Here is a 16775-nt window from a genome sequence, read left to right as displayed (position 1 = left end):
GGTTTTTTTAATCTTCTTGCTTTTAATGAAGTCATTTAATCTTCAGAACAACACTTTGAAGTAGATGCTCTAACTATTCCTGTTTTATGGATAAGGAAAATGAGACATAAATGTGTAAAATAACTTCCTCTGGGGTTCCTGTAGTGGCTCAGTAGGTTAAGAACCGACATAATGTTCCATGAGGATGTGGGTTTGATCTCTGGCTCCATCAGTGGGTTAAGGATCCAGTGTTGCCACAAGCTGCGGCGAAGGTCTCAGAGACGGCTCGGATCTGGTGTTGCCATGGCTGTGGTGTAGGTCTGAAGTTGTAGCTCTGATTTGACCCCTAGCCTAGGAAATTCCATACACCTCAGGCACAGCCATTTAAAAAAATAAATAAATTATAAATAAAATAAAAACTTGCTCAGTGATAGAATAAGGAAGCAGCAGAGGTGGGAACAGTACTCAAGCATGGTGGTTCCAGAAACCTTACGATATAGAAGTCCTCATTAAACATATCTGAACTCCCAAGCCTCTTATTCTTACTCTTGTTCCAGAGTAGGATGTTCTTGTCCTCCTCTCCCCTAGTCTTCCTCTTCTCTGACTACAACTCAATTTCTTCCTAACCATAAACTATACCAACACCCTCCTAAATATGGAGTTTAGTTCACTCCTTTCCTGTATTAACCTAAAAACCCTCTTGGAACCATCAAGGTACTGAGTATACCAGGGCCCACCCATCATAGGAAGGAGTAGAGGGTTTTTAATAATTATTATAATAGTAATAAAGTAAAGTACCTGCCTCAAGTGGAGTTTACCAGAAACCAGGCTCTAGATTGAAACTTGGTATATAACATTTTATTCAGGAGGACTTTGGGGTTGACATATGTGGGAGGGGAGAGGAAAGACAGGGTTGGGCAGAGTGAGATGTTGAGCTCTGACACACTCCTAACAAGTATCATCAACTGACCCCATGAAGAGTTCTGGGGCAGAGATGGCCTTTTAGAGCTAGACCAGATTGGGAGGAGTTGGCCAGACCACTGACCAGTCATTGGAAACAGTTTGCCCCTTGAGAGAAGGGGGAACAGGGAGCAAATCAATTTTCTTCTTTCAACAAAGATTGACACCGAGGGCCATCTTCAGTAGCACTCCCTGCAGCTGGGGAAGTCCATTCCTGAAGGGGGATCTACATGACCTATGGGAACATCCACCCAATGTCCCATTCTTTAAATGCCTAGCATCAAAATACTCTGAGCATTGCACCATCATTTCTCAGATGGGATAATTAAGGCTTAGCAAGGTAAAGTAACATGGAAGCGACCACATAGACAGTAGCATCTGATCTGGTATTGGAACTAAAGCAGGGTGAGTGCAAAACCCATGTCCCTTCTCTACATTGAGCTAATTTTCTCAGGCACATTATAAATTGTATGACAGCATGTATGTGGTAATCTTTTGAAGACTAGAAATACATACTCATAGAACTGAACTCCTTCCAGATTTGCGCCCTTCCATCATCCCCCAAATAAGCCATTCCCTTCGAGCTCACACACCCACTTGCTCTCATTTTCCACATGTTTACTTGGATGTGGTCACCAATTACATACTAGGCAGATGTCATCTGGAAAAGGAAACGTGATCGTTGTCAAAGAAAAGTGAGAATTGCCCTCCAGTGATGCTTGATGTCTGGTCCACAGCTGAGAAGGACTCACCTTTTAAAACAAACAAACAAAAATATTAGCAATGACTCCAAAAATATGGTCCATGGACCTTGGGAAGACTCAGGATTCTTTCAGGGAGTCTGTGAAATAAAAATTATTTCCATAAATGTAGAAAGAAATAATTGTTTTTTTCGCTGTGCTGACACCATGTTAACTGATGGTGCAAAAGCAGTGATGAATAAACTGCTGATACTTATTAGCAGGAGTCAAGACAAATACCAAATTATTAGTAGTTGTATTATTTAACACCACACATTCAGGGTTAAAAAACAAAAATAAAGATAAAAGTCAATTTCACTTCAAAGTCTTCTTGATGAAGCAGTGAAATATATTTTCACTATTTGTAACAGTGACTGACAGACAAACTATGGTTATTTAGAATTGGGAATATGTCATACACTTTCTCAAAAATAAACCAAAAAATCCTACTACTTCAAAGAAAACAACCCATGGCATTTGTTGCAAATGATTGAATGCAAGCTTTCAAGCAAAGATTTAAATTTTGGAAAACTTGTGTCTGCCATCATGAACTTGACAACATTTCCTAATACTCACAGATTTTCTGATGAGCTTGGTGGTGATCAAAAGGAATGTGATTTTTTTTGATGTTGTGTAATGAAATAAGTCAACAATTTGAAGATCTGCATCATTTAGAGAATTGATATTTTCCATATGACCAGTGTACAATGTTACACAATTACGCATGGGCAAAGCAATCCATTAAAAAAGCAGACCAATGGATTTCAAGTAGTAGAATATGAAAAGCTCATTTGTATGGTTTCAAACTTCTCATTGCATCTACACTTTAAGTAATTACCACTTGTTAAGTTTTGGTGTAGTATCAAAAAAAAAAAAAACCATATCTACCTGAAAAGGTTATGAAAATCAACCCTGTACCCAATCACATATCTGGATTTTCTTCAAAACTCAACAACACAAAATATTGCAGGCATTCCCTTGTGGTACAGTGGGTTAAGAATCCAGCACTGTCATTGCTGTGACTTGGGTCACTGCTGTGGCATGGGTTATTTTCATTTAAAAATGTAATGAACTTGTTATTTTTTAAAAATAATAAATATTCTTTATAATTTCTCAGTTTTAATTTCTAATATCATTAGATATATTCCACATAGACAAAAGTGGTTTGGGTTCCTGCCTCAATGTTTCTCAAGATTGTAATGGGTTCTTGAAACCAAATATGGTAAGGACCACCAGTCTAGGAGCACTAAGCCAACACTAAGCAGAAGTAGAATTTTTCTAAATGAATGATTGAGCTCAAAATACTGCATAAATAGATAGAATTTTTTTTCCAAATGAATGAAAGAGGAAAGGGAAAAGGAATGAAGTACTTGAATAACTATGTGAGGAGAGTCAGAGTGTTGACTGAAATTGACTGTGTGGCGATATAAACCTAGACTATGAAAACAAAAAACCAGGTGATCCCATAAGGTAGAGAAGTAGAATGTGATCTATTCAGTATCTACCATATGACAGGCACTTGAACACGTGCCCGTGAATCCCCACAATGGCTTGGAGAGCCAGGTATCATCATTCTTTTTTATTTTTTTGGCGATAAGAGTTGGGAAACTTTAAACTCAGTTTTTTTAAAAAATCTAGGATATAAAACCAGAAGGTTAAGTGGTGAAAGATTATTACATTATTGCATATATCACAATGTAATAATCATAGTGGGATTATCTTTTTAAAAGATTAAATATAGCACAAGGAAATCTACTCAATACTGTGTGATAACCTATATGAGAAAGAATCTGAAAAGGAATGGATATATGTATATGTATAACTGATTCACATCGCTGTACACTGAAACTGACACAAATTCATAAGTAAACTATACCCCAATATTTTAAAAAAATATTAAATAACATATGAAAATTCACCCCTAAAAGGAGTCATCTTATGAACTGATGAATAATAAAGGTCAGTCAAATGTGGAAAGAGAAGTGAGAGAAGTCATGGAATTCTCTAAAATGTCTCTAGAACAATTCACCAAATAAATAAATAATATGCTATTCTGTATTTGCATCATTCCCTCTTTACACAGGAAGTGCTTTTGAGACTCAGGGAAGTCACATGACGAAGAGGACATGCAGCATAGCTGGGATAATGTCCTATTGTCCCAGATTTGTCTGATTCCACAGTTTTCCTGTTTGTTTCACTACACTATGCTGCTTCCCACCTAGCCCCAATCCCTTCTTACCCCTTATTTTACAGAGGTGGGACTAAGAGAGGGTAAGTAACATATACAGGCCACAAAATGAGTTGCTAGCAGTCAGGTCTCTTTATAAGAGACGCATCAGACATGCCTGAATCCCCTCTGGGACACCCTGGCTGGTGCTCTTTCCACTGCCCCATGCAGTAGGTCAGGCTATTTCCCTGGAGTGGAAGAGATTTTGCAGGATAACTTGTGTGATCCCTGGGCTCTGAGAACTGAGAGTCCCATGACAAAATTCAAGGAGAAGTCTGTTCTGGGAAAGGAAGTTTGAGCATCCATTGAGTAAGGTGACTGATTCTTCTACAGAAGCTGAAAGAAAAAGAGTAGAAGAAATGGAAATGGCAGAAATAAAGGTTTTAGTCCTAATGAGGCACTCTTGATCTTCCTCTAGCTGTAAGTAACTTCATTAAATGAAGGCTAGTAAAAGACCTCCTGTGAGCAGGACATCATGTTAGGTGGTAGATCATGCTGGATGCTGGAGCTCAGGGATGAATTACAGATGCTACAATGCTAGAAGGTCTCGCAGTCTTGTGGGGGACACCAATGGAAAGAGAGCACCAGTGCGGTGTGAGTGATCAAAGGTTTTGATAGGCAAAGTGCAAGATGGTGTGGGAATCTAGAAGAGGAACTTAACCCAGACTCGGCCTGATAACATGCTACCTACACCAAGTCCTAAAGAACTTAATAGAATTAACTAGTAGAGGAAGGAGACATGGTAGGAATACAATGTGTGGCATACACCCCGAGTTTGACTTCTTGGGGAAATGAAAATATTTCAGTATAACCACAGAGGAATGGCCCTGTGTAAGTTTGGCAATAGCAATTTTCACCCTTCACTCCATACTTGGTCATTCTGAGATACCTGTAGTTCAAGTTTAAACTTTTAAAAAGATTTTACTAAGATTTTACTGTCTTGTCATACTACATATATTTTGAAATATATTTTGAGAATATGCTTATGGATACTTCTTACATCTTCATATTCTCCATCATTTTCTCTTTCTCTCTCAAAATAAACTTTTAATTGATATATAAGACATCAGACATGTCCACAAGTCATAAGAGAATTTTCACAATGTAATAACATCCATGTAAACAGCATCCAGATCAAGAAAAGAACCAGAAACCCTGAGGCCTCAGTCACTAATCCTCAGGTTTAAATATTTAAAATAATCCATGGACTGGCAAATCTATAAAATGACAGCAAATTACAGTTACAAAATAAAACAATTACAGCTATGATGTTTTTTTAATTCTGCCATTCTGTTGTGATGACCATTCCAGATTCTTTTTAAATAAAATTTTTGAGACATTTTAAAAAAAACCAGCGAAAAAATAAAATCCACATGCATCCACCCTATACTACCTTCTTGCCCCTCTAAAGACCTAAGGATCCCAGGCTGGCCAGGGATCAGTGGGCCAGATGCTATGATTTTCTGAGTTTGCACAACTGAAAATATTACTCCTACAATGCTGCTGCACGTTGATTTACCGATTGCTTGGCCCACAGTAGGGCCCTATAAATGTTGAATGAAGGAGCAAATAGCACTTCTCGATTCTGCATTTTTCTTTCTCCCAATCTTTTTTTCAAAAATGTTTATTATAGTTGATTTACAAGGTTCTGTCAATTTCTGCCATAAAGCAAAGTGATCCAGTTATATATATGTACGCATTCTTTTTCTCACATTACGGCTGCTGCAGAAGAATCAGCCCCTTCACACTATTCATGCTCAAATTTCCTTTCCCAAGGGAAGCTTTCCCTTTTAATTTGTCTTGGGATCCTCAGTTCTTGGGCCTGGAGAGGGCAGAACCCATGCAAACTTGCTTCTACTCCAGGTGGTCTTGGTCTTTGGTTTTTGGTCCATATTTTTCACATCTCTAGCTGACTATACCAACAATTCCTTGAACACAGAGAACGTGACTTTTCTGATCTCTGAATTTCCACCTTAGAGCCAAAAAAGAAAAGAAAAAAGTTTAATAAAGAAACAAGAAAAAAAGAAAGGAAAGAAGTAAAGCATTTAGTCCAAATGAAACCCTCTTACTCTTTCTCTGCTACAACTACTACCTAGATGCTCCACTAAAATTTCAATGGGGAATTCCTGCTATGTGCAAGGGGATCAGAGGCATCCCTACAACACCAGGACACAAGCGTGATCCCCAGCCTGGCACAGTGGGATAAGGATCCGGCATTGCTGCAGTTGCAGCATGGACACAACTATAGCTGAGATCTAATCCCTAGCCCAGGAACTCCATATGTCATGGGTGGCCAAAAAAGAAAAAAAAAAAAAATGCAGCGACATCTTTTCTTTCCCACATAAACAAGTTTCTCATGGTTCCTGTGTTTATATTTCTAAACCCACTCTGATTCAGAGGAAAAAAATAAAAAGGACTCCATAGGAAAGTAAAGACCTTGAGCACAAGAAGCTGGGTGTGAGGAAGATGCTAAATGTGTGAGTCAGTTCCCAGATGCAAACGGATTTCAGATCCTTCTCACCAAACTCTCCCTCAATTGCCTTTCTCCCCACTCCAGCCAGGATGCATCCTGAGCTGCAACAGCTGATAGAAACTGGACATAGAAATCCATGGAAAGGAAAAGACAGGGTGAATCTTGAGCCAGGTCTTTCTAAAATACAGGTGACTATAAGGGGACTTCCAGCTGCTGTTAAAATAAGGATACAACCATTTTCTCCAACGTCTGGTTAAATCTTCTCTAAAATCTTGCTCCATCAATCATTTCCTCTTTGAGATATAAATTCCTCTTCCTCCAGCAGCCTGTAACCCTGAAGCTATCTCTTTCATCCAAAAGAAATATTTTTTAAATACTAGGGTCAACAACAACAAAAAAAAAGAAATAAAGAAAAATTAAAACTTCCTCTTGAATTTTCCGTGTCTTTAATTTTTTTTTTCACCCAATTTTCTTAAAAGAGTTGTCAACACTCTCTGGCTCCATTTCCTCATTTAAATCCATCAGTTTCTGGCTCTTCATTCCCTCTCTGACCTAGTCGCCAATTCCACTGTGCATTTCTTGCCTTCATCTTATGCAACATCTTGGCAGCATGTGACCGTCTTGGCCATTCCCTGCTTTCCATTCTCCTGCTTCACTTTGTCAGCACTCTTCTCCATCTATTTATTCCATTTTTTCTATCTCTTGGGCCAGTCTTTCTCAGAGCTTCTCATTTCTCCCCTTGCTCTCTCCTTATGTATGTGTGTTTCCTTTATTTCATTCATTTCATTCTTGGTCAATTTATTCCTTTCTTAGTCTGCATTTAAGAAATGTTTTCGGGGAGTTCCCATCGTGGCTCAGTGGTTAATGAATCCGACTAGGAACCATGAGATTGTGGGTTTGATCCCTGGCCTTGCTCAGTGGGTTAAGGATCCGGCGTTGCCATGAGCTGTGGTGTAGGTTGCAGACACAGCTCAGACCCTGCGTTGCTATGGCTCTGGTGTAGGCCGGCAGCAACAGCTCCAATTAGACCCCTAACCTAGGAACCTCCATACACCATGGGTGTGGCCCTAGAAAAGACAAAAAAAAAGAAATGCTTTTGAGTACTTTTTATGTACCATGCATTGTTCTAGGTAACCAGGGATTAGCAAAGAAATCTACTGCTACAATATACTACTAACTTTGCTTTTGATTAGTGAAAACATTTTATAACAAAGGAGATAATGATAGTGGTTCCAGTCCTCAGAATTCCCTAGTCTTACCATGTGCTCCAATATTCATACACACCATTGGCTTGATGGAATGATGGAATGGCCTAATAAAGGCTTACTTTTGGCACAAGGTGGGCGGCAACATTCTATGGAGAAGTTTTTGCTAGCCAAATCATTATCTTGGGTTCAATGGGTTTGGAACCCATTATCCCAAGGGTTACTACTGTCCCAAAGGAGAAATAATTTCACCAGAGAATAAGTTCTATTACTGTTGAACAAGATGCCAAGTATGTTACTCTCCCATATTTTCTGGGCTTCTCATGTGGCTGAGCCAATAGGCAAAGGAAGATGCCATTGTCCCAGTAAGGATATCTGATTCCAATTATCAGAGGAAAATTGAGAGGCTACCTCACAATTTTGGTGAACACAACTGTCTCTATAACCTAGGGGATTCATTGGAGCACCTCTTGTTCTCCAACAGTCCTCTTCAATGGAAAACCAGGGCAAACCAAAACAGGATTTTTCAAGAGTTATCATATAATCCAGTAATCCCACTCCTGGGCATATATGTGGGGAAAACTCTAATTCAAAAAGATGCATGCACCCCAATGTTTATAGTAGCACTATTTATAATAGCCAATACATGAAAGCAACCTAAATGTCCATCAACAGAAGAACGGATAAAAAAAGATGCAGTATATACTTTCAATGGAATATTACTTAGCCATAAAAAAGTATGAAATAATGCCATTTACAGTAACATGGATGGACCTAGAGATTATCATATTCAGTGAATATCAGACAGAGAAAGACAAATATCATGTGACATCACTTATACGTGGAATCTAAAAAAATGGTACGTGGTATATACAAAACAGAAATAGACTCACAGATACAGAAAACAAATTTACGGTTACCAAAGGGAAAAGGGGAGGATTAACTGAGAATTTGGGTTTAACATATACACACTACTATATATAAAATAAATAAAAAACAAGAACTATAGGAGAGGGAACTATATCCAATATTTTATAATAATTTATAATGGAAAATAATCTGAAAAAGAATTAAATGTATATTTATATATAACTGAATCACTTTGCTATACACCTGAAATGAACACAACACTATAACAATATTTCAATTTTTAAAAATGGTTAAGAAGAAAAAAACAAAAAACAGGATTTTCAAGGCCTGGGATCTCATAAAAATAAATATTGGGGTTATTTCAATAGGTAAAGAATGTCATCTGGCTGAGGAACTGGCAGTGAGTAATAGAAATACAAATGGCAGTAGAAGGCAGCTATAATTATCTACATACCTCATGATCCATTATGTAGAAGCTGAGCTTACATCTTCGTGTTTTATTTAATTATTTTTTTAAATCCATCCTTCATTTCTACCCACGACTTTTCATAAAGAACTTGGTAGTGGCTAGGGTTCTTTTAGTCTTCAGATGAGATTATAAAGGCATGAAAATCCTCAGGGGATGTTACAGTATCTGATGGAACATTGTGTAATCTATTTTGAGGACAGAAATCTTTCACCTGGACAGAGAGAAGAGGAGAGGCTGAAGGGCAAAAGTAGTGGACAGTGCCAAGTACCCTCCAGGTGGATCTTCCTAATCATTATCCAATGGCTCTGTGCTCCTGGATACTGGCCTCTATGAACCCATCAACAGGCTCCCATGATCGATAGATTTCTTGGATTCAGCTAAAAGGAGGCAAGAGATTAAAATACAGAAGGAAAGTGAGACTGGGTGTTCACTCTCTAGACTCTCTCCACGACAGATCACCTCAGGCTGGCTGTGTCCCCAGCTTGAGAACCACAGGTCTTTTCAGGGTCCTGCTCCTAAGATGATCCTCTCTGGGTTCTGGTAACCATCTCCCCCCCGCCCCTGCCCCCACCAACTGCTTAACCTTCTAGCATAAGCCTAGAACCACTTCCTCTTCTTACCAGTTGCAGGGTACTTTACATCCCGTGTTACTCTAATCCATGACTATATCTGGTGAAAAACCCTTTCTTAAAACTATCCTCAAATCATCCAGTTTGAGAATGTCATCTTTTTCTAGCTGGGATGTTGACTGATACAGCCGGTGCCCCTTGCATATTAGAAGGATGGTTTTGATTGCCTGAGAGTCTTAAAATGACTGCTGTTACAGATTTACACTCCCGTGGAGGTCCCAGATTTCTGGATGGAATGGCACTTGGGGAGACTTAAGAAACAGTCTTTTTTTTAGATGGAGCTGTGAGTAGGGCTTCCCACCCCACTTTCCCTCCCCCCAAAGCATATGCCAGGCCATGGTAGATGGAGGTTTGGATTTATTTATATTTGCTCTGACAGTGAATTCCAGAGCTGTGGGCCTTGGACTCGGACGGCTGTCATGTAGCTGAGGACTGAAAGTTAGCGGCTGTTCTTGGCTGGCCTAAGAGGGCATATAGGAACAGCTGGCCACAGGGTCAGTCTCCAACATAGCAGAAAGAGGAGGGCGTGCTTTTCTCTCAAATGGCTAAGTACATTGCCAGTAAAATAATTTTCCTCGATATATTACCACAGAGAATTGAATTATCTGTGAACTAAACCATAAGGGAGAAATGGGTCTTAACTTGAATGAAAAAACATGTCAAGAATCAAACTCACTTTCTCCAGCCCTTTCACACCCCTTTTCTGACCACTCCATCCTATTAATGTCCCTGTGCCCTCTATTGTTTTTTGAAACCCCAGGGGCATTCTTTGCTTCTTCCTCAACTTCCCTCAAGTCTGAGTGAGCCTGATATACTGGAAAAGCTATGGCTGTGGTGTAGGCTGGCAGCTGTAGTTCCAATTAGACCCCTAGCCTGGGAACCCACATATGCCATGGGTGTAGCCCTAAAAAGCAAAAAAAAAAAATTAAAAAAAATATATTTTTCCTCGTAGTGTTAGAGTAGACAGAGCACTGGACTTCAAGTCAAAAGGTCCTAGTTCATTCACTTAGCAACCTTGAACAAGTCACTTGATTACTCTGAGGCTTCTCATTGAGAATGTGGAGTTCCTAAAATCTGCCTCATAATGTCCTTGTGAATATTAAATAAAACAATATATGAGACAGAACCTATCATGGAGACCAGTGTATAGTGAGTAGGTAGTGCATTAATGAGTGCTGGTTGAGGGTAACTATAAAGAATTCTTTCTCATGCTGTGAACCATCCTGCCAGTTTTATTTGTTTTCCTGATGGAGAGGGGGGCTGTATTAACATGTCCAGTCAGCATCAGGAATTGTTAATGGTGGAGAAATGTTGAAGAGCGTGTATTGTTTCATCTTGAGGAACATGCTTCTAATTAGAAAGAGCCTGTTTTATTTCAGCATAAGTGGGCAATAGCTCAGCAGATGGTCCCACGATTCCTGAGTCCCACTGTGCTCCAGAGGAAATATACAACAAACACTTCAGAGTGAGGGTGCATTGTCTTTTAATTTATATGGATTTCTCTTTTATTTCAGAATTGTTCCATGAAGTTTTCATGGCTTCACAGACTTCTAGGTCATAAAGAGACTGGTGATCAGGAGTAGTCAGACCCCATGGTTTTACAGCTAGTGAATCAGAGACTCTAATAGCCTCCTCTCTCTAACAGTATTTTAAGAACAAAGACAACTGTATTTCAAGTTTTCAAAGGATTCATAAATGAGACAGCAAAAGTCTTATTAAAATGGCTTCAAAAATTAAAGGTGCTGGGAATATTTTGCGTTTCACCTAAGAGGGAAGACTTTATCAAGTAGAGCTATTCAACAACCAAAAGGATGACTAAAGGGATAAGCTTGCCATCACTGGAGGTATGTAAGAAGATACTGAAACAATAAGGGTTATTATACAAGAGATTCTTGCTTATGGGAGGGATACCTAGCTGGGCACTCAAGTCCCATATAATTTCATGATTCTATAGTTGTAAGTTTCCAACAGCAAACATGATACACATTACATGTACAAAGTATATGCTCAGTGAAAACATGATGATTGATTACTAACAACACCCCAACCCCCCCGGATCCCATAAGGTTCCCCTAAAGATAATTACTTCTATCTCACTTCAAAGAATAGCTTCTTTCTTCATATTGACACTCCATTCAGGGCAAGTCAGATTCCTGTTGCCAAGCAAGCTTGAAGCTCAGGCATTTGACAAAGGTCATGGATCCAAGAACCCAGACATGGCTATGGGAATGAAGATGGCTGTAGCAGTCACAGAAATGCAACACTCAAACTTCCCTTCAAGAAAGAAGCTGCCATTCAGCTACGAAAAGCGGTGAGCTGACAGCCCCCAGCTGTTAGCATCTTTAGAATCCATTTATACTTTTCATATGAGACCCCAAGTTTCCCAGGGAGCCCTCAATCATGACTGAGCATTGTAAAGGTACTAGAGCCTGCTGATTTCAGCCTGAATTTGGACACCTTTCAGGATCTTCTCTCTGCAGCTCATTGTTGGATCAGTGACTTTTCAAACCTGAATCATGATCTCAGGTTATCCCAACACAATCTTACTAGTTCCCACCTTTCCTTTCCAGGTGTCAGATCTACATAACAACCTGAGGCTTTCTCTGCCTGATCCTGCTTCTCTTTCTATTACCTTCCAAGATATTATCCTCAATAAAGTTCTTACACTCCAAATTTGATCTCAATTTCTGCTTCTAGAAAAATCAATTGATTCAGTGGCAGATTCTGCAACCATGGAGCCCAAAGTCGAAGGAGAAAAGAAGTCCATGTCCCAAAGAAGGTGAATCTGGGTTATCAACATGTCTGAAAAGATTGAGAAAATAAGAAAGAGTCCTGAAAAATAGAATGTGCAAGAGAGACCAGAAGGCAGCACTGAAACTTTGCAAGGCAGAGCCTGGAGAGATACATTGAGGAAAGTGTGCTAGAGGGAGATAGGATTTCCATAGGGATTCCCAATCACTTTGCCAATGCTCTTTAGCCAGAACCCATTTAATAATCTTGTGCCTTTATAGAAGCCAGGGAAAGGAAGAGAGACTGCCATACTTGAACCACTGACATTGGCTATTCCACAGCACAGTTTGGCAATGGCAACCCTGGCAATGAGATTTACAGATTTAGAAGCATCAGCTTTTAAAGGACAAATTATAAAAGCAGCTGATATTTTATTGCTGATATTGTATGCATCAGGTACTGTCAGTATTGTAATGGCATTGATTATCAAACAGTTTCTGAGGATCAGGAATCTGGGAGCACCTGCTGGAGTGTTGTGGCTCAGGGTCTTTCATGAGGTTGCAGTCAGGCTGACAGTCAGGGTTTCAGTCATTTCAAAACCTACCTGGGGATAGAGTGTCCACATCCAAGATTATTCCTGTGGGTTTTGGTAGACTTCAGTTCTTCCCTATGCAGACCTCTCCATACGGCTGTTTGACACAATCACTGCCTTCCCCTGAAATGAGGGATCCGAGATGGAGAGATTATACAAGGTGAAATCCACAGTCTTTAATAACCAATAGAAAAAATCAATAAAACCAATATCTGGTTCTTTGAAAGAGTAAACAAAACCAACAAACTTCTGTCCAGGCTCACCAACCAAGAATAAAAAAGAGAGAACCCAAATAACCCAAATAAGAAATGAAAAAGAGAAGAACTAGCAGTCAATGCCACAGAAATACAAATAAATAAATAAATAAACAAGAGAATACTATGAACAATTATATGCCAAAAAAATTGGAAACCTAGAAGAAACAGACAAGTTTTTAGAAACATACAGCCCACCAAAATTGAATCAAGAAGAAATAGATAATTTGAAGGGACAGATCACAAGAAGTGAAATAGAATCTGTAATTTAAAAAACTTCCTTCAGGAGTTCGCATCATGGCACAGTGGAAATGAATCTGACTAGGAACCATAAGGTTGCTGTTAGATCCCTAGCCTCACACAGTGGGTTAAGGATCTGGCATTGTTGGGACCTGTGGCATGGGTCACAGATGTGGCTCAGATCCTGCATTTCTCTGGCTGTGATGTAGGCTGGCAGCTGTAGCTCTGATTCAACCCCTAGCCTGGGAATCTCCATGTGACATGGATGCTGCCCTAAAAAGAAAAGAAAAAAAAAACCAACAACAACAGCAACAACAAAACAAAAACTTCCTGCAAAAAAAAGTCCAGGACCAGATGGCTTCACTAGGGAATTCTACCAAACATACAAAGAACTTATATCAGTCCTTCTCAAATTCTTCCAAAAATTGAAGAGAGGAAAAATTCTCTGTCATTTAATGAAGCCACCAGATAAAGACAATACCAAAAAAAGAATATCACAGATCTTTGATAAATAGAGGTGCAAAAATTCTCAACAAAATAGCAAACCAAAATCCAACAACACATACAAAAGATCATACATCAGGATCAAACTGAATTCATTCCCAGGGTAACAAGGATGGTTCAACATATGCAAATCAATCGATGTGATACATCATATCAACAAAAGAAAAGATAAAAATGACATGGTCATCTCAATAGATGCAGAAAAAGCATTTGATAAAATTCAATATCAATTCATGATAAACACTCTTACCAAAGTGGGTATAGAGGGAACACATCTCAACATAATAAAAGCTATTTATGACAAACCTAGAGCCAACATAATACTCAATAGTGAAAAGTTGAAAGCCTTCCCACTAAAATCTGGAACAAGACAAGGATGCCCATTCTCACAAATTCTATTCAACATAATATTAAAAAGTCCTAGTCTCAGCAATCAGAAAAGAAAAAAGAAGTAAAAGGTATCCAGATTGGGGGACAGGATTAAGATGGCAGAATAGAAGGACTGGAGTTCACATTTTCTCATAAAAACAATAAAATCACAACCAAATGTTGAACAACCTTCAACCAAATGGACTTTCAAAAAGATATCCTACTACAGAAGACAAAGAGGAGGACACTTCAAGAGGTAGGAGGGGCAATTACATGGTATAAGAAGCCCCATACCTGCTGGGTGGGAAGCCCAGAGACCAGAAAGTAACTGTATCACAGAGACTCACCTATAAGAGTGAGAGTTCTGAGCCCCACATCAGGTCCCCACACCTGGGGATCTAGCATTGGGAGAAAGAGCCCCAGGAGTATCTGACATTGAAGGCCAGTAGGACTTGTATGCAGGAGCTCCATGGGACTGGGGAAAACAGAGATCCTATTCTTGAAAGGCACACACATGCTATCATGTGCACTGGGTCCCAGGGCAAAGCAGATGCTCCATAGGAATCTAGGTTGGACCTAACTGCATTTCTTGGAAGATCTTCTGGGAAAACAGGGGGTGACTGAGGTTCCTTGTAGGGGAAGGATATTGGAGGCAAAGCTCTCAGGAATATTCTCCAAAGTGTGTTCTTCTAGAGGTGGCCAATTTGGGAAAATCTGGCCCCACCCATCAGTGAGAAGCCCCAGGACAAACAATAATCCAAGTGGGATCACAGCCCCACCCATCAGTTAACAGGCTGCCTAAAGACCCCCTGGTATACAGCTGCCTCAAATCTCACCCAGAGAGAAAGCCCCACCCAACAGAGGGATAGGAATCAGCCTCACCTACCAGTGGGAAGGCACCAGACCCTCCCATCAAGAAGCCTACAGCAAGCCCCCATCCCAACTTCAGTCACAAGGGGGGAAGACATCAGAAGTAAGAGAGGCTACAATTCTATTGCCTGCAAAAAGGAGAGCACACCAAAAACCTATAATAATAAAAAGGCAGAGAACTACAACTCAGATAAGGGAGCAAGGAAAAAAAAAAAAAAACAGAAAAACAGCTAAGTGATTAATAGCCGGCCAGGGGGAAGACTTTAGACTGATGATGCTGAGGATGATGCAAGACATTGGAAATAAACTGGGGAGGCAAAGATTGATAATTTACAACAAACACTGAGAAAAGAAATACAAGATTTAAAACTTCAGCAAACATAGATGCAAAATACAATAACTGAAACAAAAAAAATTCGTTAGAAGCAACCAATAGCAGAATACAGGAGACAGAAGAACAAATAAGCAAGGTGGAGGACAGACTAGTGAATATCACTGAAGCAGAAGAGAAAAGAGAAAAAAGATTGAAAAGAAATGAAAACAGTCTAAGAGAACTCTGGGACAACGTTAAATGCACCAATATCCATATCATAGGGACACCAGAAGGAGAAGAGAGAGAGAAAAGGACAGAAAAAAATATTTGAAGAGATAATAGACAAAAACTTCACTAACATGGGAAGGGAACCACTCACTTAAATCCAGGAAGCACAATGAGGACTATATAAAATAAATGCAAGGAAGAACACTCCAAGACACATATTAATAAAACGGACCAAAATTAAAACAAAGAGAAAATACTGAAAGTAGCTAGGGAAAAGAAAATAATATACAAAGGAACACCAATAAGGTTTTTGGCAGATTTTTCAGTAGAAACACTGCAAGCCAGAAAGGAGTGGCATGATGTATTTAACATGATGAAAGGAAAAAGCCTCCAACCAAGATTACTTTACCCAGCAAGTCTCTCATTCAGATTTGAAGGAGAAATCAGAAGTTTTGCAGAGAAGCAAAAGCTAAAAGAATTAAGCAACACTAAACCAGCTTTACAACAAATGCTAAAGGAACTTCTCTAGGCAGAAAAGAAAAGGACACAACCAGAAACAAAAATACCACAAATGACAAGGCTCACAAGTAAAGGCATATATACAGTAAAGGTAGGAAATCATACATGCACAAATATGCTACCAAAATCAGAAATCATGAGAAGAGGAGGGTACAAATGCAGAACACTGGAGATGCACTTGCAATTAAGAGATCAACAACTTAGAACCATCATATATATATATACATACATATATATATACACTCCTATATCAAAACTTCAGGGTAACTGAAAACCAAAAATCTAAAACTTATACACAAAAATAAACAAATACAACACTAAAGATAGTCATCAAATCACAAGAGGAAAGAACAAGAGAAGGGAAGAAAAAAGAGCAACAAAAGCAAATCCAAAACAGTTAAGAAAATGGCAATAAGAAAATACATATCAATAATTACCTTAAATGTAAATGGATGAAATGCCTCAACCAAAAGACATAGGCTGGCTGAAAGGATACAAAACAAGACCCATATATATGCTGTCTTCAAGAGACCCACTTCACTTCTAGGGACACATACAAATTGAAAGTTAGAGGATGGAAGAAAATATTTCATGCAAACGGGAA

The 16775-nt window shown here is 39.2% G+C and overlaps 1 long non-coding RNA gene across 3 annotated transcripts in view; it reads right to left on the bottom strand.

Moving 5' to 3' along the window:
- The window catches only part of LOC102158676, a 201662-nt gene that overhangs the window by 21411 nt on the left and 163476 nt on the right, over positions 1-16775 (bottom strand). For all 3 annotated transcript variants that reach the window (XR_002345175.1, XR_002345174.1, XR_002345176.1), the window contains exons 3-5: positions 12887-12997; positions 8909-9134; positions 1456-1691 (exon numbers count right to left, since the gene is read on the bottom strand). This is a non-coding gene — a long non-coding RNA (uncharacterized LOC102158676). The remainder of the gene's footprint in view (positions 1-1455; positions 1692-8908; positions 9135-12886; positions 12998-16775) is intronic.

This window comes from Sus scrofa, chromosome 6, assembly GCF_000003025.6.
Source record: "Sus scrofa isolate TJ Tabasco breed Duroc chromosome 6, Sscrofa11.1, whole genome shotgun sequence".
NCBI classification, from domain to species: Eukaryota; Metazoa; Chordata; class Mammalia; order Artiodactyla; family Suidae; genus Sus; species Sus scrofa.
This window is presented reverse-complemented; position numbering and strand designations above follow the sequence as displayed.